The sequence below is a fragment of the Schistocerca cancellata genome, chromosome 2 (assembly GCF_023864275.1).
Source record: "Schistocerca cancellata isolate TAMUIC-IGC-003103 chromosome 2, iqSchCanc2.1, whole genome shotgun sequence".
NCBI classification, from domain to species: Eukaryota; Metazoa; Arthropoda; class Insecta; order Orthoptera; family Acrididae; genus Schistocerca; species Schistocerca cancellata.
Genome location: NC_064627.1, coordinates 661,918,409 through 661,942,687, shown reverse-complemented (window position 1 = coordinate 661,942,687; position 24,279 = coordinate 661,918,409). Strand labels below are relative to the sequence as shown.

Sequence of the window (24,279 nt, the reverse complement as noted above, 5' to 3'; positions counted from 1 at the left end):
CGCTATAACACGAAGCCCGAAAAATAAGTCTCCTGGGCCTGACGGAATCCCGGCGGAGTTTTATCAAATGTTCAGAAGGCAATTGATTCCCAAATTAGCGTGTATCTGTAACGAATTAATGAATCCCGCCAATGGCGTCCCACGCGACTTCCTAGAAGGAACCATTGTTCTAATCCCGAAACATCCTGCAGGAAAATCTGTAACAAATTTTAGGCCTATCACTCTCCTAAATTCGGACTATAAAATATTTGCCCGCATCATAAACGAAAGATTAAAATCAGTATTGAACACAGTCACTGGATCATATCAATCGAGTGTAGGAAAAGACAGATCAATTCACCAAACACTGTGCGACTACAGAGATATTATTTCCATTGCCGCAGCCTGTAAAATAAAATGCGCCATCGTATCATTGGACTTTGAGAAAGCGTTCGATAGAGTAGATCATGCTTACCTTTTTCACACCATGCGTGCCATGAACTTTCCGCAAGGTTTTATCAACATTATTACAAATCTTCTTCAGAAGTCAACATCGACAGTTATGGTAAACGGTCAGTCCAGTAGGCCCATTGTAATGAAAAGTTCGGTGCGACAAGGGTGCCCGATGTCTATGTCACTCTTTGCAATAGCAATCGAGCCATTGCTTTTTCGCCTGAGCCACAACCTACAAGGATTCACTACACGCGGCCGTAGGATTGTCTGCAGGGCATATGCCGATGACGTTGCATTTATTGTCAAAGACAACGACGAGATAGAGAAAGCACTCGACATAATAAACAAATATGAACAAGTATCTGGTGCGAAACTGAATACAAATAAGTCTGGCATAATGAATATTGGAAGTGGATTAGGAGCTCCCATTCATGGGCCAATAAAGGAAATTGTCACCATGACATGTCTCGGGGTGGAGTATACAAGGAGTATTCGGCAGACCATCGCAGTTAATTACAGAAGAATCCTCAACACCATCCGTGCTTGCATACGTCAGCATAATCTCCGTACTCTTGATGAGATACAAAGAGTGGCTCTCGTCAACATCTATTTGTCCTCTAAATTAAATTACGTGGCGCAAGCTCTGCCAATGCCGAGGGAAGTGGCGAACAGGATTTTGGCTGCCTTTGGGCACTTCGTCAGCCGCGGCCACATCTTCAAAGTCAAGTACCAAACATTGACTCTGTCGATTGAGAACGGAGGATTGAATCTGACAGACGTGTACAATAAAGCACAAGCATTGTACGTCTGTAAAACATATAAACTGTGGAAGCGGTCAGTCGACAGTGTCACCGCATTCTTGTTAAATGAAATAGCGCCGGCCAGCCAGGACGCCCCAATAGACGTTCACCACATCCCAAATGAACTTTACCACCTAAAACATTTCTTCGTAGAATATAGCTACATTGGACTGGGAACACCCGAGAAAGATGTCATCAAAGTCAAGAAAATATACCAAAACTTAATGAACTTTCAGACTAAGAACATCATAGAACAAAAATACGTCGGTCACTCTTGGCAAGATATCTGGAGGAACATACACCACCCGTATTTACCAACAAAAGTGCGGTCATTGTGGTACTACTTTGTGAATAGGAAATTTCCAACGAATTCCAGACTACATTCCATTCACCTGGCTGATTCCCCGTTGTGTACCACTTGCAACCTGATTGATACAGATGAACATCAATTTGTATGTGGAAATGCGAATAATATATGGTTGTCAATTAGAAAAAAATTAGCAACTATGCAGAGAAAACCGCCGTATTTGATAACGCCAGCGTGCCTTTTATACCCGGAAGAGGAGCTATACCCCACCTGGAAGAAAAACGCCGTCAACTGGTTGAAGGGACACGCGGTATTTTACCTGCTGTCAAGTAAAGAAAGGAGCGAAGGAGATTTTTGGACGTACATTTCCGACCAGCATCACAAGCTACTACGCATGAATAATTATTATGATACATACGCCAACTTCCTCAGAAGAACAGTCATGTGAACTCCATTTTGGATGATGCTATTTAAGAACATGAAGAAACGTGAGACAATTTGATCTTTGGAAAACAAATACGATCAAGTGACGAACATCACTATCTGGTTTAGACTTGGATTTTTTTTTTTTTTTTTTTTTTTTTTTTTTTTTTTTTTTTTTTTTTTTTTTTTTTTTCCTAAAATGCCAAGGAACTTGTAATTAATTTTAATTTGCTTTATTACTTTTAAATGTCAGTTGAAAATTATGTACTACTGTGGAATGTTATGACTAATAAAATATTTTAACTGAAAAAAAAAAAAAAAAAAAAAAAAAAAAAAAAAAAAAAAAAAAAAAAAAAAAGTTGGTAGAGCGGTGGACTGTAGAGGAGTAAGTGGCAGATATCCATAGGTCGCTGGTTCAAATCCGGCCCGAAGGAATATTTTTAGCGCCTCTTACGAGTATCACTTTACATTTATGCAGCTTAAACGATACCAATAATAAACAAAATTATTTGTTGGGTTATCTTCAACGTTTATGTGCTTTTGCATTTGCAGTCACTGTACTCAAATGAAACCTCAAAAAGACTGTTAGTTAATACTTTTTCTCTCAAAACTTCATCGTCATACACCTCGGCGTGCCGTTTCGCAGGTGTTTTGTGGTATTTCCACCACTAGTAATGCTTTCCAAAAAAATTGAACATTACAGTGTAAACAAGGGCAAAAGTGAAAATGTATTAATCTTTAGTTGTCCATTTCTCCAGCTAAAATTAATGTTATAAAATTAAAGTTTTGTATATATATTGTGCTCCTCCTTCGTAACAACTGCAATTGTACTTTCGTGTGACTCCTTTAATTCCTAATTTCGTGTAGCCCTTTCAAAAATTTACGACCCTGCCAGGATTCGAACCTGGAATCTTCTGATCCGTAGTCAGACGCGTTATCCATTGCGCCACAGGGCCGACGAGGAATGTAGATGTAACTACAGACAACTTGTAGTAACGATATCAGCATTAAGCTTTGCTAATGTTTTTGTGGTATGAGTCATAGTTTATGACTAATGACATTGAACGATAGTACATTTTACGGGTTTTAGTGAAAGTGCATTTCACTGAAGAGTAAGAGTCGACAATCTAGACATAAGATTCGGACCCACTCGCAAAATCGTGTTACAGGCTACATCTGTATTTGCAAACCAACATGACGTGCTTATCAGAGTGTACGTCCCATTGGACACTTGTTAGAGTTTTTTCATGTTCCATTCACGTGGGAAGAACGATTGTTTGAAAGTCTGTGCGCGCAGCAATTATTCTAATCTTATCCCCACTATTCCTATTTGAGTGATACGTAGGGGATACTTGTATATTCCTAGATTAATCATTTAAAGCCAGTTCTTGAAACCTTGTAGACTTTATCTGGATAATTTCTGTCTTTAAGAGTCTTCCAGTTCAGTTACTTCAGTATCTCTGTGACAGTCTCCCAGGAATTTAACAAACATGTGACCATTCGTGCTGCCCTTCTCTATATACGTTCAATATTCCCTGTTAGTTCTATCTGGTACGCGTCCCACACCATTGAGCAATATTCTAGAACTGGTCGTGAGTGATTTGTAAGTAATCTCAGTATTCTACAAATAAACGGAAGTCTACCACCTGCTTTACCCATCCACAACTGAACATATGTGATCGTTCCATTTTACATCCCGACAAAGTGATCCAGGTATTTTCATGAGTTGGCCGATTGCAACGGTGACTCATAGAGATTGTAGTCATAGGATACTACTTTTTTTCTTTTTGTGAAGTGCAAAATTTTACATTTCTGAACATCTAGAACAAGTTGCCAATCTCTGCACCAATCTCTGAACATTTATGCAACTTCTTTCAGATATCATTTCATTACAGATAACCGCATCATCTACGAAAAATTTGCTTTTATTATCAGTACTGACTGCAAGGTCATTAACATACAACATGAACAGCAAGGTTCCCAACACACTTTCGTAGGGCACACCCGAAGTTACATCTGCATCTGACAATGACTCTCCATCCAAGATAACATGATTAGATTTTAGATTAGATTAGATTAGATTAGATTTACTTTCATTCCAATTGATCCGTAGTGAGGAGGTCCTCCAGGATGTGGAACATGTCAGAAAAACAACAATACATGACAAATATTTACAACTAAAACAAATAAGCTAATGTACCATTCCACAGGTCCCAAGTGGAATGATCGTCATTTTTTAATGAACACTAAGAGTCATTTTACAAATACTAATGCACTGAATTCAAAATAAAAAAGTTTTTTATTTATTTATAAGGTAATAAACATGTAATAAAACTACTGTAATACTTATTTACAATGAACACGTTACTGCATTGAAATGGTGCAGAAGTTAGATTATACTTACACACACACACACACACACACACACACACACACACACAGACACACAAATTTTCAGTGAACACATTACTGCACTGAAGTTGTGCAGAAGTTATGTTGTACTTATATACAAATCAGTTGGTTTTACTAAGAAATTCATCAATGGAGTAGAAGGAGTTGGCCACCAATAAATCCTTTAGGCTTCTCTTAAACTGAATTTCATTGGTTGTTAAGCTTTTTATGGCTGCTGGCAAGTTATTGAAAATGTGTGTTCCTGAATAATGCACACCTTTTTGTACAAGACTAAGTGACTTTTAATCCTTGTGAAGATTATTCTTATTTCTAGTATTGATTCCATGAATTGAGCTGTTGGTTTGAAAAAGTGATATATTTTTAATGACAAATTTCATTAAGGAATAAATATATTGGGAAGCTGTAGTTAGTATCCCTAGTTCCCTAAACAGGCTTCTGCAGGAGGTTCTTGAGTTCACACCACATATAATTCTTACTGCACGTTTTTGCGCCCGGAAAACTTTAGCTTGGCTTGATGAATTACCCCAAAAATGCTGTGTCCTCTCTACCAAAAAGTCCTTGATCCAGTCTCAAATTTCACTTGATATGCCCTATGATCGTAATTTTGACAATAAGTTAGGTGCGATACTGAGTCATGTATTTTTCGGAAATCAAGAAGTAGGCCTACTGCATCTACCTGGTTGCCTTGATACAATGCTTTCAGTTGGCCTATGTCATGTGAGAAAAGTGCCAGTTGGGTTTGTCATGATGGATGTCTTTAAAATGGAACAGCTGATGGCGAAGAAGTCAGTGTCGTGTGGGATGTGTGTAATGTGGATTGCAGATGATTAAAATATTCGCAGATTTACACAAGTTGATAGTTTGTGTCAAACGTTTCCTGGGCAACCGTGAACTCAAGAACGAAAAGAAATGTTGGGCCTCCACCAGCTGAGATGCAACTATCTCAAGAAATTGATTGAACGGAATTATGCACTGTTGATTAATTTAGGGATGAAATGTTGTTTTCAAAAATGTTCGTGAAATTTACATAACTTGTAGATCTTCAGTTTGAGGTGTAACTTCACTGCAAATACTCCTAGCTCATCTTCTGTGCTGCTGTACAAAAATCATCGTGTAAGGTATGAAATAAATTCCAGGTACAAATTTTCCGCAAAACTGCTTTCTTCGCAGGCAAATGTTCGCCGATGGCGGACAGTATGTGTACAAAGTTCTACATGTGCTGTTGAAGGTTGGTAACAAACTGTCCCCCCGCTGTACGCAAACCGCTGGTATTTATATGATTTACAACAATAATTGACAATCAGAATTTAGAAATTTAAAGAAATGGAAAAAGTGGGTAACAAAAGTAATTCACATACATCGAAAAGTAAATAAAAAAAATTGCGTTTTACAATTCTGTGTGTACACGGACATAATTTCGTTTAGAATCCTAAAGTAATTGACAAGTTTCCAGAAAATAAAAATACATATTACATTTTAATTAATTACTGTCGAAAGGAAGAACGAAAAGTATTCCTACTGTATGTATAGATTCCAAATAATATGTTTATCATAAATAGCTAGCCGATTTGCTGAAAATAAACGTGTAAGCTGTAGAATACACTTTGTACTCATCGATGTAGCAAGTTCAGATCAATTACGTAGTAATTATTGAAAGAACAATGGTCATAGCATTTTCACAAACTTGTTACTGAGCGCAGAATACAACAGCCAACGCATATTTTACGTAAGTTGCCTCAGACAGACTTATTACTGATATAGGTGCATTGTAGCATTGTACATTAAACAATCAAGTAAGCACAAAGTAGATGTAAGCTATCCTCCTCAGGTGATGGCAAAGGATGCCCAAAGGGCTGTTCTATTACATTTTCGAAATCCTTGCTGGTTGGCATTGAGGATGTCATTCTGTTCAAGATACCTCATTATGTTTGAGCTCAGAATATGTTCTAACGTTCTACAACAAAGCGATGTCAGTGATACTAGACGGTAGTTTTGGGGATCACTTCTACTACGCTTCTTGTAGACGGATGTGACCCGTGTCTTTTTTCAAGAACAGGACATTGTTTTTTGTTCGAGGGCTCTACCGTATATTATAGTTAGAAGAGAGGATAACTCAGCCGTAAATTCAGTATAGAATCTGACAAGGATTCAATCGGAGCCTGGAGTTTTGTTCAGTTTTAACAATTTCAGCTGTTTCGCAACACCACTGACACTAATACTCATCTCATTCATCTTTTCAGTGATACGAGGATTAAAGTGGAGCAGTTCTCTTGGGTTTTCCTTTGTAAAGGAACATTTGAAAATGGAGTTTAGCATTTCAGCTTTTGCTTTGCTACTGTCCATTTCATTTCCTGTCTCATTTGCTAGGGACTGGACCCTAACTTTGGTGCCACTAACAGCCTTTACATACGACCAGAATTTCTTTGGCTTCTGTGAAAGATCGCTCGACAATATTCTGCTACGTTAGTCACAGAATACATTGTGAATTGCTCACTTGACAGTCAAACACGTTTCATTCAGCATTTCTCTATCAATATCCCTATGCTTGGTTTCTCACCTACTATGCAATAATCCCTTTTTCTTTAAAAGTTCTGTATATCATGGAGGTTTCCTCCCATTATGAGCTGTTCTGCTGGATACTATCTGTCCAGTACTGTGTCAACTATTCTTTTAAACTTAAGCCAGAGTTCCTCTACATGCTCCTGCCCTGTGCTGAAAGGTTCAAGTTCATAATTAAGAAATGAGCCTAGTGATTTTTATTCTGGTTTCAGTGAGAATATATACTTTTCTGCTTATTTTAGGTGTCCTTGTTGCCACAACTGCGTTCATTGTCACTGATACCAGTTTCGATGTGGACAGTTCTATTTGTTTCCATTAGATCCAATATATTTCCATCCTGAGTGGGGTTCCTAACTATCTGTTGTAGGTAGTTTCCAGGGAAGCCATGTATTAAAGTTTCACAGGACGTCTTATCGCGCCCACCACTTACAAAACTGTAATTTTACCTATTGATTGTTGGATGATTAAAGCCTCCACCGATGATTAGAGTATGATTGGGGAACTGATGTACAAGTGAAGTTTGCTCTGAAGTGTTTGGTTTTGTCAGGAGATGAGTCTGTTGGGCGACAGAAGGATCCAACTATCATTTTATGCCCATCCCTGATACTGAGTCTTGGCCAGACAACCAACTGATCCCATGTTCGAGAACAGCATTCTCAGTGGGGCTGCATTTTGGCTGATGCAGTCCACTACTCTCACACATGCAGCTTCAATTTCTGTTTTAGTGGATTTGAATTTCTTGTCTATTGTGACAAATACACACCTCCATTTCCCATTTGCCTATTTTTCGAAACACACTTAAGTTTTCTCCAAAAACCTAACTGCTATCAATTTAAAGTCTTTTTCCAGACAATCTCACATGCTGCTTGCATTTCTATCTCGGTGGATTTGAGTTTCTTGCCTACTGCGACAATAACTTAAATTAAGCCCATTGACTATATTTTAATCTGTTGAGCTCAAAAGTTGCTAATTCCCAATAAGAACTGAAGTAAATACACAAAACGAGATTTAGATTAGGCGACACAAAAATCTGTGGTAAACACTAATAGTTCCTTAAAAAAATTTTGAGGTTAATTATAGTTGTTACCAAATTCGAAGTAAGAGTTAATTTACAATAAATGCATAAAATATATAGGGCTACTCCTCTTTAAGGAAAAACTAGATGTAACTCAATACGTTAGTTAGAATATCTGCTTCGGTAATTAAATCAAAAACGCTGATTTACTCCAAACTCCTCATAGATTATGCAAAGAAAAATAGTAGCTTCCGAAAATTCTCGAAAACTCATGTTTATATGTGTTTATGTACAATGTAATTCAGAAGTGATGTATTCTTTGGCAGAACTGTTAACCACAAACGCTGATTTGCTACGAAATAAGTTGTTTGTTGTTGTTGTGGTCTTCAGTCCTGAGACTGGTTTGATGCAGCTCTCCATGCTACTCTATCCTGTGCAAGCTTCTTCATCTCCCAGTACCTACTGCAACCTACATCCTTCTGAATCTGCTTAGTGTATTGATCTCTTGGTCTCCCTCTACGATTTTTACCCTCCACGCTGCCCTCCAATGCTAAATTTGTGATCCCTCGATGCCTCAGAACATGTCCTACCAACCGATCCCTTCTTCTAGTCAAGTTGTGCCACAAACTTCTCTTCTCCCCAATCCTATTCAATACCTCCTCATTAGTTACGTGATCTACCCACCTTATCTTCAGCATTCTTCTGTAGCACCACATTTCGAAAGCTTCTATTCTCTTCTTGTCCAAACTAGTTATCGTCCATGTCTCACTTCCATACATGGCTACACTCCATACAAATACTTTCAGAAACGACTTTCTGACACCTAAATCTATATTCGATGTTAACAAATTTCTCTTCTTGAGAAACGCTTTCCTTGCCATTGCCAGTCTACATTTTATATCCTCTCTACTTCGACCATCATCGGTTATTTTACTCCCTAAATAGCAAAACTCCTTTACTACTTTAAGTGTCTCATTTCCTAATCTAATTCCCTCAGCATCACCTGACTTAATTCGACTACATTCCATTATCCTCGTTTTGCTTTTGTTGATGTTCATCTTATATCCTCCTTTCAAGACACTGTCCATTCCGTTCAACTGCTCTTCCAAGTCCTTTGCTGTCTCTGACAGAATTACAATGTCATCGGCGAACCTCAAAGTTTTTACTTCTTCTCCATGAATTTTAATACCTACTCTGAACTTTTCTTTTGTTTCCTTTATTGCTTGCTCAATATACAGATTGAATAACATCGGAGAGAGGCTACAACCCTGTCTCACTCCCTTCCCAACCATTGCTTCCCTTTCATACCCATCGACTCTTATAACTGCCATCTGGTTTCTGTACAAATTGTAAATAGCCTTTCGCTCCCTGTATTTTACCCCTGCCACCTTCAGAATTTGAAAGAGAGTATTCCAATCAACATTGTCAAAAGCTTTCTCTAAGTCTACAAATGCTAGAAATGTAGGTTTGCCTTTTCTTAATCTTTCTTCCAAGATAAGTCGTAAGGTCAGTATTGCCTCACGGGTTCCAACATTTCTGCGGAATCCAAACTGATCTTCCCCGAGGTCCGCTTCTACCAGTTTTTCCATTCGTCTGTAAAGAATTCGCGTTAGTATTTTGCAGCTGTGGCTTATTAAACTGATAGTTCGGTAACTTTCACATCTGTCAACACCTGCTTTCTTTGGGATTGGAATTATTATATTCTTCTTGAAGTCTGAGGGTATTTCGCCTGTCTCATACATCGTGCTCACCAGATGGTAGAGTTTTGTCATGACTGGCTCTCCCGAGGCCATCAGTAGTTCTAATGGAATGTTGTCTACTCCCGGGGCCTTGTTTTGACTCAGGTCTTTCAGTGCTCTGTCAAACTCTTCACGCAGTATCTTATCTCCCATTTCATCTTCATCTACATCCTCTTCCATTTCCATAATATTGTCCTCAAGTACATCGCCCTTGTATAAACCCTCTATATACTCCTTCCACCTTTCTGCTTTCCCTTCTTTGCTTAGAACTGGGTTGCCATCTGAGCTCTTGATATTCATACAAGTGGTTCTCTTCTCTCCAAAGGTCTCTTTAATTTTCCTGTAGGCAGTATCTATCTTACCCCTAGTGAGACAAGCCTCTACATCCTTACATTTGTCCTCTAGCCATCCCTGCTTAGCCATTTTGCACTTCCTGTCGATTTCATTTTTGAGACGTTTGTATTCCTTTTTGCCTGCTTCATTTACTGCATTTTTATATTTTCTCCTTTCATCAATTAAATTCAATATTTCTTCTGTTACCCAAGGATTTCTATTAGCCCGCGTCTTTTTACCTACTTGATCGTCTGCTGCCTTCACCACTTCATCCCTCAGAGCTACCCATTCTTCTTCTACTGTATTTCTTTCCCCCATTCCTGTCTATTGTTCCCTAATGCTCTCCCTGAAACTCTCTACAACCTCTGGTTCTTTCAGTTTATCCAGGTCCCATCTCCTTAAATTCCCACCTTTTTGCAGTTTCTTCAGTTTCAATCTGCAGTTCATAACCAATAGATTGTGGTCAGAATCTACATCTGCCCCAGGAAATGCCTTACAATTTAAAACCTGGTTCCTAAATCTCTGTCTTACCATTATATAATCTATCTGAAACCTGTCAGTATCTCCAGGCTTCTTCCATGTATACAGCCTCCTTTCATGATTCTTGAACCAAGTGTTAGCTATGATTAAGTTATGCTCTGTGCAAAATTCTACAAGGCGGCTTCCTCTTTCATTCCTTCCCCCCAATCCATATTCACCTACTATGTTTCCTTCTCTCCCTTTTCCTACTGACGAATTCCAGTCACCCATGACTATTAAATTTTCGTCTCCCTTCACTGCCTGAATAATTTCTTTTATCTCGTCATACATTTCATCTATTTCTTCATCATCTGCAGAGCTAGTTGGCATGTAAACTTGTACTACTGTAGTAGGCATGGGCTTTGTGTCTATCTTGGCCACAATAATGCGTTCAGTATGCTGTTTGTAGTAGCTAACCCGCACTCCAATTTTTTTATTCATTATTAAACCTACGAAATAAGTTACGTATCCAAAACAATCACATCAGTAACTTTCGAAAATATAGTTTTGTAAGCATCCGAAAATTTTCAAACTAACCTGTTTCTCATGCAGTAGTGCAATGAAATTAGAGAACGATTGTTTTGAACGAGGATATTTCTGCTATTCTCAAAAATTTTGAAAGAGCACATTTTAGCTTAAGCCCAAAATTGACGATAACAATACGGATTTATCACGGCACGTGCGAAAGTACGAAATTTCACAATATATCACAAAAGGGTATTGATAAAGTCAATAAAAGATTACACAGAAGCGACATGAACAGTAAATTATGCGAATCTGGAACTTTAAATCAGCACAAATCTTGCACACGCGGTCTCAAACAAGGGAAAATTCCTAAGTCGACTTTTGTATATAAATAAACGTGCGTATAGCATGCATTTTTCACTCAGCTGATTATGTACAGACTTCTACACTGGCGTGCCGAAGAAGAACACTGCAGCGTGAGTTTTTCTCAATCAAAATTGCTAAAATGTACACCACCAACGAAGCACGCCTTCTGCCTTTTGCACCTAAATAAGACATGAAATAATATGGGCTATTGAGCACAGGACAACTGGGAAAACTCCTGGTCCTGATGACATTCAAAACCGTGTCCTACAGGAGTTCACTGAAAAAGCAGTAGAATACTTCACACATATCATGAATGCCATCCAATGACAACAACACATTCCTCCCATTTGGAGGTTGGCCAAGGTCCTGATGTTCAGGAAGCCAGGAAAAGACCAATCCCTCTCACAAAATTGCCACCCTATCGGTCTGCAGTCCTTGCTCAGCAAAATTGTTGAGTAGCTATTCTCAAGCATCTCACTAGGCACTGCATCACCATCAACACCCTGAGACATGAGCAATTCTGATTCAGTAATCACCACTCCACAACACAACTCCTCCGCCTAGTGGAACATATAACATGCAGCTATAACACCAACAGAGCTACAGGGGCTGTTCAAATGGGTCAAATGGATCTGAGCACTATGGGACTTAACATCTGAGGTCATCAGTCCCCTAGAACTTAGAACTACTTATACCTAAATAACCTAAGGACATCACACACATCCATGCTCGAGGCAGGATTCTAACTTGCAACCATAGCGGTCATGTGGTTCCAGACTGAAGCGCCTAGAACTGCTCGGTCACTACGGCCGGCTACAGGGGCTGTACTCTTAGACATCGAAAGGCCACTGATCGTCTGTGGCACAACAGCCTCATTCGCAAACTCAGCGACCCTAGTTTTCCCGATGGACTCACACATCTCATACCTCAACAACAGATGCTTCAACACTGACGTTCAGGGCAAACAGTCTACATTACATGTTATACGAGTGGGACTACCCCAAGACAGTATGCTAGGGACCCTCTTGTTTAACGTCTATATTAACGACTTTCCAATGACACAAAACACGATGGCGGTCATCTATGCAGATACACTACCATCCTAGGGCAAGATTGAAAGACACCAAACATCAATTCACGATTACAATCAGCACTCAGAACTGCCAAGCCTTGGATGGAACAATGGCGTGTTTAGGAAAATGTCGACAAGGGCGAAATAGTTCACTTTCAAACTGTAACAACTCCGCAAACACCACCCACTGCAGACAAATAACACTACACACACGCCTAATACGTTTCTGTGCAAAAAGTAGGCACCTTAGTGCCTGGCTGGACTGGAAAATAACATGGGGGTACCACATGGAATATGTAACCAACAAAGCATACACGAGGCCCAGACACCTGTACCAAATGCTCTACAGGCATAGCACATTGAATAGGAGGGTGCCGAGATCCATGTAGATGACACTAATCAGACCACTGATGGTGTATGCTGCTCCGGTTTCGTGATATACAATTTCAACATGCAGGTAATACAGAACAAGATGCTATGTATAAGAAGCAGTGTCCCATGATATTTATGCAGCATGGACTGTCACGGAGAATACCACCTTGACACCCTCACGGAGGTATTCAAAAATTCGCCAAATGGCTGTACAGGAACTCTCACTCGAACAGCTCCTCACTCTTTGCCAGGGACAATTAACCACCTATGGCTAGTAAAAGCACAGAGACGAAGCAAGTACTGGTGAACCCTTGCATTATGGCAAAACTAATTGGCAGTGCCAGCTGAATGTACCCAGCCAACCATCTGTGAATGCAGGGAAGTCATATTGCACACTAAACTCAAACAAAACCCAACAAAACTCCTCACACTGTGTGATCGATTTATGACCAATCGGCCATTGATATGACAATCTTTGCACGTTACTGGCTCAGTAGATATCATAGGTGCCCAGCCTCAGCAGTACCTCTCCTCAGTTTGGACTGATACCCTTTACAACGAAAATAAGCTATGTCAGTGGTACCAAGCATTTCACGATAACCAAAATTTAACCTTCATCTTACCCTTGCACAGTCTGTTACATACAGCAAGAAAACCGCTGCTGCTCTTACTAACTGTACTGGCTACCGCAATGGCTTTTTTTCCTTGGCGCTTTTTTTCTCTCTGTCTTTAAACCTGCTAGCCTTCATTTGCTTTTTGGCCATTTCTGTGTCCTAGGTGGGCTTATGTTAGTGGACAATCTTACCCAAGTATACGGACATCACGGCCCTATATCCCATGACCTTCTTAACTGAAACTAACAACACGGAGCCTGCATCTCGTGGTCGTGCGGTAGCGTTCTCGCTTCCCACGCCCGGGTTCCCGGGTTCGATTCCCGGCGGGTCAGGGATTTTCTCTGCCTCGTGATGGCTGGGTGTTGTGTGCTGTCCTTAGGTTAGTTAGGTTTAAGTAGTTCTAAGTTCTAGGGGACTTATGACCACAGCAGTTGAGTCCCATAGTGCTCAGAGCCATTTTTTTTAACAACACGGAGGTGACAGCAGAACTTTTGTGATGGCCACCACGTCGGTGTGGAAAGGCTCCAGTCGTTGAAATTAAAAAAGAAAAATAATCCTAGTTGTCTTTGAATAGAAGCCTTGCAGTTCTTCACTGATTTTCCGTATCTTTCTGTATGTTCTTGTTGCTAATGGCGATTGCCTAATTTCAAGTGTTCTTTGTTTACGAAGACTGGGAGCCAGAAACTTGGGGTGGCCGTGAGTGTTCCAGAGATTATCCAAATAGTCTCCTTCAGTTGGACACCCACTTTAGCTACGAGTGCACTTTTCATCCAGACTGGCGAATATTATTAAGCCACGCTACAAGCAAGGGCTAGTGCTAAAGTCCTCAATGAGCTCACACCACAGCCGTACGTCATTCCAGTCAGTTTCGGCGTGGTAGCATTATGGAATTTTAGTTTCTGTTTTGCATCTTCTATATGTGATTTACTTGCTAGAGTGCGATCTAATTTCATTCACAAGTACACTCATGTTCAGAAAAAGCAGAACACCTTGAACGACTAGAGATAGGACATCCATAGTCATAGGACATGTACATTACTATATTCTGCAGAAATGATTAACATTTGAACAATGTGCCCATGGGTTCTAGGTCAATATCGGTATTACGTTGCAACACCACCTATTGGTAAAAAGTGCCTGCAGCTCTCGTTGTCGCTATAAACTGAAGGTAATGGATCAGTGTGATTTGAGCAGAAGTTCAGGATGCCTCACAGACGTATGAGCGTTCCATACCAGCAAATCAGTGATTTCGAAAGAGGGTGCATTATTGGCATGAGATAATGTGATGCATCCATCCAGGAAATTGATGCTCATGTGGGACAGAGTGTTTCAGTAGTGCAACGAGTGTGTACAGAATGGTTCAAGAAAGGCTATAGAAGACGTTACTGGGGACAGGAATGGCATCGGATAGTGTTTTTGGACGAATCCAGGTTCTGTTTGTTCGAAAACAATGACTGCATTTTGGTTCTTCACAGACAGAGGAGCGGCATCACAGTGACTGCATTCATACAAGACTTACAGCACCAACTCGAGGCCTTATGGTGTGGGATGCTATTGGGTACAACCGTAAGTCACAGTTGGTGCGTATACAGTGCACTGTGACCAGTGTCACCTATGTGAATGATATCCTGTGACCCGTCGCCATACCCTTTCTGCAAAACACCCCAGACACCATTTTTCAGCTGTTGCTGCATGAACATGTACCTTCGTGGTGTCACAGGATGTCAGCTTTTTGCCCTGGTCCATCTGATCATCAGATGTGTTGCCAATCGAAAATGTGTGGGATGTAGTGAAATGACCGGTGCAGTGCTGTGACCCAGTGCCAACTGCCACAGATGAACTTAGGAACAAGGTGATTGTAGCATGGATAGGTATACCATGGGACGCCATTCACACTTTATATGTGTCGATGTCATCATGCACGGAAAAAGGTATCAGGGCCCATAGCGGACCCCGTGCCAACTAGGCAACATGACACATGCTGAAATGAGGTGACTGAAACGCCACTCATTTCTGCAGAACATACTAATGTGCATTTCTGTGAATATGAACATTCTATCTCTAGTCGTTCAAGGTGTTCTGTTTTCTTCTGTAAATCAGTGTATTTCGGTTTATTCTCTTGTTTGAATATATCGGCCGCTCATTGAGAGCTGTAGTTTCATATATTTTTATCTCTATTCGTAAGAGCATTATGGTGTGGTCGTTTTGTTAGGGTTTGAATGTAGATGCCACTTGGAGAAAAAGTAGACGTCCAGTACTTCCAGGTCTGCATTCGTAATTTTGCCAAGCTCGTTAAAATTTTCATTTTGTTATGTGATGGCCAGGTTGTCCACGTGCGCAGATTTACTTTATATGGTGTCCGGCATGTCAGCATGTATACAGGATGGATCATTTTAATTCATAATGAGGAATAAATCGGTATAGAGTTAACAACAAAATGTCTTAGATAAAAGTTCTCAGTGGTAAAGAGGATCACGCATTGCTACTAATGGCTGTGGCCCTGAACGTTATTTTCAAGATGATTTGGAGGTTAAAGTGATTTTATTAATGGGAACCCTGATATTTTATTTAAGGTCTGAAAACGTTTTGCATATAAAATGATGCTCCCTGAACAAAGAAGACAAACTCTTGTAGATCATGCTCAGTTCGAGAAGGCAAAGAAAATTGATGAGATTCTAGCGTTGTTTTGCAACACAATTCATACGAATAACAGTTTGGTTTACTTGCTAAATTTGAATCAGATGAAGTAACTGTCAATTACCACTGTGTGGTCGTATTGCGGTAGATCGTCACACAGTCTATTTCTTTGCTTTTATACAGTGCCGGTGGATAAGAGAGTGATCGTGTGGGGCCAAAATCTTTGACCTTAAGTCGAGCGCTGGATGGCAGGAGGTGTCGCACACGTCCACTTGCTGGAACTTTGTTCTTGTTTCAGTGCTAATTTGAGTGATTAGTTCATCAAAACTTGCGACTCTATTTTGTTTTTTGGTTGAGTCAGATAGCTACAACGGCTGACTATATTCCAAATGAAATAGTAGACATGATTACGACTTTAGGAGAGTGCCGGGTATTCGCTTCCACGCGGCTGCACTTTATGCAAGACGTTTTTCCAACAGAAGACACTCAACTAACGTCACTATTCCGATTTCACTGACACAGCCTGGAGACAATTACATCATGTACTTCATAGTCATAGTTAAGGAGACAATGATTATCGCGTCGTAGTCGTTCTTGAAATGGTTCAGCTACATCCTCATATTAGTTCATGGCAGATTCAAACGAAAGTAGGATTGGCAAAGTCAACAGTTCTCAGAATCCTAATGGCGCAGAGATCTCATGCTTACCATATCACGCTGACCCAGGAGCTGATGCTATGGGAGTTCAAAGAATGCCGTGCATTTCGTCACGGGATTTTACATCATCAATAGGTGCTCACATCAGTAATGCTTCCAGATGAAGCCACATTTACAAATACTGGTGAATTAAACAAGCAAAGTTGTCATTACTGGTCGAATGCCCAGTCACACTAGTACGGAACTGTTGAAAACCAGGAACGTTGGGACCTTAATGTTTGGTGCGAAATTGTCAATGGCTATCTGATTAGTCCTTAGTTTTTTAATGGTAATGTTAATACAATTTTTTAGAAATGTCGAGCCATCATTTACCAGGATTACTTGAAGATGACCTAGAGATCAGATAAAGAATTTGGTGCAGTTGGGTGGTGCTCTGCAACATTACCCATAAGGACATTTTTAAACGAACAATATCCACAACAGTGGAGTGAACATGATAGTCCCATTACATGGCTAGCTTGTTCAACTGGCCTAACTTACACTGATTTTTAACTGTGTGGATATTCGAAAAATATTTGTTGTGAGCAGCAGCCAATGACAAGAGAAATATGATGGAATATATCCTGAGAGCTTGTGCAAGCATTTCACGAGATGTCCTGCTTTCCATTGTCCGATGTCATATAAAACAAAACTCAATCTTCGAATGACATTCAATAATTACCTTTTAAGTCGTAACCCCTTATGGCCCTTCCAATTTGTCTCTAATACTGTATTTTGCTGTATCCCTCTTCTATTCTAAGTTAATGCCTACTAGAACTATAAACATATTTGTTTATGTGACCTTAATTGAACATTGCCATGGTCTTGAATAATATATCATTTTATACGTAAAATTTTCCGTTCTTTTCAGATCTTGAATCAAATATTAGGGCGCTCAGTTAAAAAAAGTCACATTAACCTCCAAGTCACCTAGAAAATGACGTTCAACGTCACGCTAATTATTAGCAGTGCGTGATCCTATTTGTCACCTACAACTTCTGTTTAAAACATTTAGCTGGTTTTCGTCTCCATCCCGATTTTTTCCCCAATGTGGATTAAAGTGGTCCATCTTGCAAATAGAAATGAATGGGTGCTAGTGCCATACACTGTGTTAGGTTATTATTCAGAATTATGCCCTTGCTGTTCATGCGATGAAATGAAACTTGATTTTCCTGTCTACTACATGATTTTGAGGAATGTTAAGTCTGTTTGCGTTTGATAATTTTAGTTATCTTAAGCAGTAGCGCCTCAATCCATACAGTACCGTAAGTTATATAAGATATATGACAACCAGGCCAGAATTATCTTGTTTTGAAAGCCTTTCTGAATAGTTGTTGTGAGGCACAGCACTTGCAACAATTTCTACCTGCTCGAAAATCCACTTGGTATAAAAGGAGGTTTGGTTTCAATATACAGGGTGATTTCTTCCACCGTTTACAAACTAGGGACTCATCGATGAGAGGATATGGAACAAAGAAGATCCAGTTAACTTAGGTCTGGAAATGCATGGTTTCCACACTAGAGACCATCTATCCAGCCATACATTGTTACAGAGACTGTGGTCTAATATGCACTGTAGCATGCAGTTACAGTATGTGTTGAAAATGGTTTCCATGTGCCTCAACGCATTTGTGTACACACCGTAACGTGTTCTGTCTCAAACATTCAAATCGATCAGGCTGCATGTGAACAGTGTCAAAGGCAGCATGAATACGCTGCTCCAGTGTCTCCATCTGGAATGGCCTCTGTATACACGACACTTTTGACATGATCCCATAACCAAAAATCGGATGTATTGAGATCCATTGAACGAGCAGGCCATGCAACTGGACCCCATCGTCCGATCTGTCAACCAGGGAACACATGAATGAGGTGCGTCTGGATGTTTACAGTGAAGTGGGCTGGAGCATCATCATGTAGCTGGCACAGAACCCTTCGAATCATGAATGACACTTCTTCCAGTAGGGGAGGTAAAGTCACCCGCAAGAAACGCCGTTAGTTCCGGCCTGATAGGCGATGTGGGAGGAAGACGTCCCAAAATATGGTCGCCAATTATCCCGGCCCACACGTTCTGGCTACATCAACGCTGATGATTCGCTGTCTGCATACCATGGGAGTTCTGCATACTATCCCACAGATGACCGTTATAAATGCTGAAGATACCACTTTGCGTAAAGGTGGCCTCATCTGTGAATAGGATGGATGACACAGATCTCGAAATCGTGGTTGCCTGTTGAAGAAAACAATGACAAAACTGCTCCCGATGTGGAAAGTCTGTCGCCAGTAATCCCTGCATACACTGTAAGTGATAATGGTAGTAACAATTGTCATGGAGAATGTTCCACATGATCGTCTCACTTACCCTGTACTGGGTGGGCCAACTGCTTGGCACTGACACGGCGGTCGCCTTCCACAGTGTTAATCACATTTTCCTCCATATCTGGTGTCCGAACATTTCGGGCACGTCCTTCGTGACTACCTGCTTCCTGAAACGACCCTTGCTCAGACAAATGGCGAAACACTGCTGCAAGTATTGAATGCTGTGATTTGTTGTTGGCAGTGGCAGGTCTCCTGATACAACCTTGCGGCCTGCCACCTATTGGCATTTGCCTTTCCGTAAGTAAACACTATGTTGATAAGCTCTAGGTTCGAATATGGAATCTTTATGTACAACGCTGTATCATACCCACTACAAGGTGAGTCAGCAAGAGAAGTGAATCGGACACAACATTACCAGTTACTATGACAGAAGAGAGCGCTAGAGCATGACGTATGAAGAACAGTACCACCCTCCAGGAGGACACCATGGGTACTGTAACTGTGGCTACATGGTACAGCGCACATTAGACCGTAAGGTATGTAACAAAGTATGAATGAATAAATGGTCTCTAGCATGAAACCATGCGTTCCCAGACATAAGTTCATTATACCTATTTTCTTCCTTATCCTAGCATTGATCAGTCCCTAGAGTTTGTTCACAGTGGAAAAAATCACCCTGCGTAGAGTTAATCTTGTCGGTAATATTCTCTCGAATAGTTGGCAGGAGATATATGTAGCAGGAATGTCGGTCTAAAATTCTTTGGGTTACCTCCAATCTTTCTGGCTTTCAGCCCTGTGATGACTTCTGCTTCTCTCCAGATCTTAGGGATTGCACCTGTTTTGATGCACTCTATGCAGATTTTGGCCAACCACCTTCTTCGTAAAATTCCCATTTCCTTCAAGAATTCCGTTAGGATCTCGTACGTCCAGCCACTTTTCTTCTCATTAGCTTCAAGGCCTGGATAATCTCTTATGTTTCCAGTTCTTCCACAGTGCCCAGGTTGGTTGGATTATTAAGCAGTATATTGTTCAGATGTCAAGATATCTCTTTTCGGCTCCCTATAGTCGGATTTTAGAGGAACTTTTCACGGCCTTTGCAATCTCAGATGGACTAGAGCAAAGAGACAGCTTGTAAGGTGCCGTGCCACTGCCTAATTTCTGTAACAGGCCCCAGCTCTTCCTCCAGCAATGCATAAAATCTGGACTTTCCAGTGACTCCTTCAGTCTGCTCCTGCGTTCCTCATTCATCGTATTGAGCAGGTGGTCCACGGCATCATCGTTCCTGTGCTTCTTAGATTGTTCCAATAGTCTTTCACACACATTCGTCCAGCAGGAGGTCTATTCTTTCCTGACCCCGCAAGGAATGGCATTTAGGGTGCTTTGCATACCAAGTATGTGAGTCTTTTGAATTTCTCAAGTTTTGGCGGTATGCGATTTTTTGTCTTCTTGATGTAGTAATGATATTTATTCTGGTCAGATTTCCTCGGGTTCCAGCGTTGAACTGAGGTTTCTTTACAACTGGGATTGATAGTCTGATCTCTACAGCTACTGGGAAGTACTGGCTCTGTGGGAACGCACTGGGGACCCATCTTGTAGCTCGTTTGACTGTGCCTGTAGTTCCACATGTGACAAAAGTCAGGTCAGGTGTTGACGTTGTACCCCACACCTTTGATTTGAAGGTCACTTTATCCGTGGGGTTGAATAGGGGGTGTAGGTCCTGGTTATCTGCCCAGTCATTTAATCCAATGCCTTCAGCTGCGGACCTTAGGTAGTCCCATCTTATGTGTTGGGAGTCTGAGAGTTCAAAATTACCGGCATACATTGCCGAATAGTTAGCTTTGGGTAAAACACCTATGGGCCATTTCTGCGACGACGTTTCTAGACTTTATAGAGCGCCATCTCTCCCAGTTTCGCACCTATCGCATGCTCTGCTGGCACTAATTTTGTTGCTTGAGTCACTAAGAGTTCATTCTTCACTAGGATGGCCGTACCATGAATGTCGTGACCAGTGTTATCAACATTGGTAAATCCTGTTATTTCAAGTCGATGGACAGTTTCACCAGTCAGGTGATGCTCTTGTAAGAGTTCAACGCTTATTCTTTCTAGTGTGTCCAGTCACCACAGCTGTGTAGACTTTTCACTACTGTGCCATGTTACAGTGTTGCCCAGCATACGCCATCGAGTATGCTGTTTACAAGTCACACTTGATGCTCTGAATTGTTGCTTGTTCAGAAATGTTTCCTGTTGATGATGCAGGTAAGCTGTAGACCGAAAGCCAAAAGAAGCCAAAGAGGTAAGAAAAGGTGTATTGACTGCATTACACTGAAAGGTTTCTTGCTGTATTTTCCCTGAGATGCACTTTCTCGTTACCATGTGATACCTTTACCACTTATGAAATTGCAGTGGAAGCCAGCACAAAAATACTAGTGTATGCTTCTGAGGGTGCATTTCAGTTTATCATGTTATGATATTACCTACTATAAGGGCCAACTGTTATGTTAAACACTAAAATTAATTACTGTAATGGTAGCCGAGATGAAACTGTAAACTGTCATCTGAAGACCCATGCACAAATCAAATAAATGCGCACATGATCGAATTGGATGACCAATATGAAGTACACGTTCATAATACTATTTCAGCACATGCTGTAGTGCACCAACCAATCTGATGTCAGAAATGCTTAGTGTAGGAAGTAGATTGCAGCAAAAGCGTTGGTGTTGTGCCTTACAAAACACAGCACAGCCGTCACAGCATTGGGAGGGGAGCCAGCCTGGCGGGGTGTGGAAGCAGTTGACACAGCAGTACTTCAGTGGAAGAAGGCGGGAGGAAGCGTTTCCACACCGTCAGCTGCTGAAGTGTTTGTCATGCATGCTGCGAAGCACAGCAAAGCCCAAGAAAGCACAGCCTTAAAACATATAAAAACCTAAAGATTTTATAGCGATGTTGCTTGTGTTAGTTTCGCAGCTCTACTACTGACACCTGAGGCGCCATTGGAACGCTGTTTGTGGGCCACAGGTTGGTTCTCTGCCCTGAAACCAATGGAGCTGGAGCTGCGGCCACATTAGACCAGCACCGGTCCTTGGAAGCAGTTTGCCGGCCATTAACATGAGATAATGGGACACCACCATCACATTTCGTGCCTGCCACCTGCTCGACAGCAGAGTCATGCCACTACACTTGCGGTTGTAGTTAGCAGAGATCGCTGGGAATGGAATCATTGCTGTCAGAAGTGGTTGCGTCACCTCCTGCATCTCAGCTGACACTGCTTTCTGTCAGCATTGTCAGATGACAACACACAGGAGGCCACTAGATGCCTCAGCCATACCGCTGCTTCCTGTATTAAACTGCAGCTGGAGCTGTAATAAAGCAATCTGGGACCTTCGAGCTGTTTGACTGGTGCTGCGTACCCCCCCCCCCCCCTCCCTGCACCCCAAATTCACCAGGCAACTTCACTGGTGTCAGAGTACTGAATCGCCTTTTAAGCATGTAATACTTTTGTGCTGTATTGATTATACCTACATCATGAAATTTATTTGTTTTCTGTGCCACAATATTCTTTGGTTAAGCTTTTACAATGATGAGCCATAACATTACGACCACCTGCTTAATATCTTGTTCGTCTATCTTTGGAACGAAATACATCACTGATTCTGCATACCAGGGATCCGACAGTTTGTTGGTAGGTTTGTAGAAGTATGTGGCATTAAATCTACATCTACATCCATACTCCGCAAGCCACCTGACGGTGTGTGGCGGAGGGTACTTTGGGTACCTCTATCGGTTCTCCCTTCTATTCCAGTCTCGTATTGTTCGTGGAAAGAAAGAGTGTCGGTATGCCTCTGTGTGGGCTCTAATCTCTCTGATTTTATCCTCGTGGTCTCTTCGCGAGATATACGTAGGAGGGAGCAATATACTGCTTCACTCCTCGGTGAAGGTATGTTCTCGAAACTTTGACAAAAGCCCGTACCGAGCTACTGAGCGTCTCTCCTGCAAAGTCTTCCACTGGAGTTTATCTATCATCTCCGTAACGTTTTCGCTATTACTAAATGATCCTGTAACGAAGCGCGCTGTTCTCCAATGGATCTTCTCTATCTCTTCTATCAACCTTATCTGGTACGGATCCCACATCGGTGAGCAGTATTCAAGCAGTGGGCGAACAAGCGTGCTGTAACCTACTTCCTTTGTTTTCGGACTGCACTTCCTTAGGATTCTTCCAATGAATCTCAGTCTGGCATCTGCTTTACCGAAGATTAATTTTATATGGTCATTTCATTTTAAATCACTCCTAATGCCTACTCCCAGATAATTTATGGAACTAACTGCTTCCAGTTGCTGACCTGCTATATTGTAGCTAAATGATAAAGGATCTTTCTTTCTATGTATTCGCAGCACATTACACTTGTCTACACTGAGATTGAATTGCCATTCCCTGCACCATGCGTCAATTCGTTGCAGGTCCTCCTGCAGTTCAGTACAATTTTCCACTGTTACAACCTCTCGATGTACTACAGCATCATATTGTGGATAGCAACTCCCCTGCGGCACACCTGAAATCACTCTTACTTCGGAAGACTTCTCTCCATTGAGAATGACATGCTGCGTTCTGTTATCTAGGAACTCTTCAATCCAATCACACAATTGGTCTGATAGTCCATATGATCTTACTTTGTTCATTAAACGACTGTACTACAGCATCATATTGTGGATAGCAACTCCCCTGCGGCACACCTGAAATCACTCTTACTTCGGAAGACTTCTCTCCATTGAGAATGACATGCTGCGTTCTGTTATCTAGGAACTCTTCAATCCAATCACACAATTGGTCTGATAGTCCATATGATCTTACTTTGTTCATTAAACGACTGTGGGGAACTGTATCGAACGCCTTGCGGGAGTCAAGAAACACGGCATCTACCTGGGAACCCGTGTCAGAAGAGTCGCCACCCTAGACAACTACCAGGAACGCAATTTCTGAGAGAAGTCTTGGAATATCGTGGAGTTGACGTCAGTTCGACTGCTTAAGTGCCAATCCCGCTATTGTTTGCTCAACGAGCGCATCATCCGGAAATGATTCTGTTCCAGACCTCCGACCTCACAAGCTGTCGCCGGGACTCGAACCCTGCCGGCTTTCCTCTGCGGCACCGAACTGTGACCGACCACCCTAATAGCACCGGCTAAGTTGTCGTACACGGTAGTG

General features: G+C 41.2%; 1 non-coding gene across 1 annotated transcript; it reads right to left on the bottom strand.

Annotated features, from left to right (window-relative positions):
- Positions 1-2,845: 2,845 nt before the first annotated feature.
- Positions 2,846-2,918, bottom strand: Trnar-acg (transfer RNA arginine (anticodon ACG)). Its single transcript has one exon. It is a non-coding gene; the product is annotated as a tRNA-Arg (tRNA).
- Between the last annotated feature and the right edge of the window lie 21,361 nt (positions 2,919-24,279).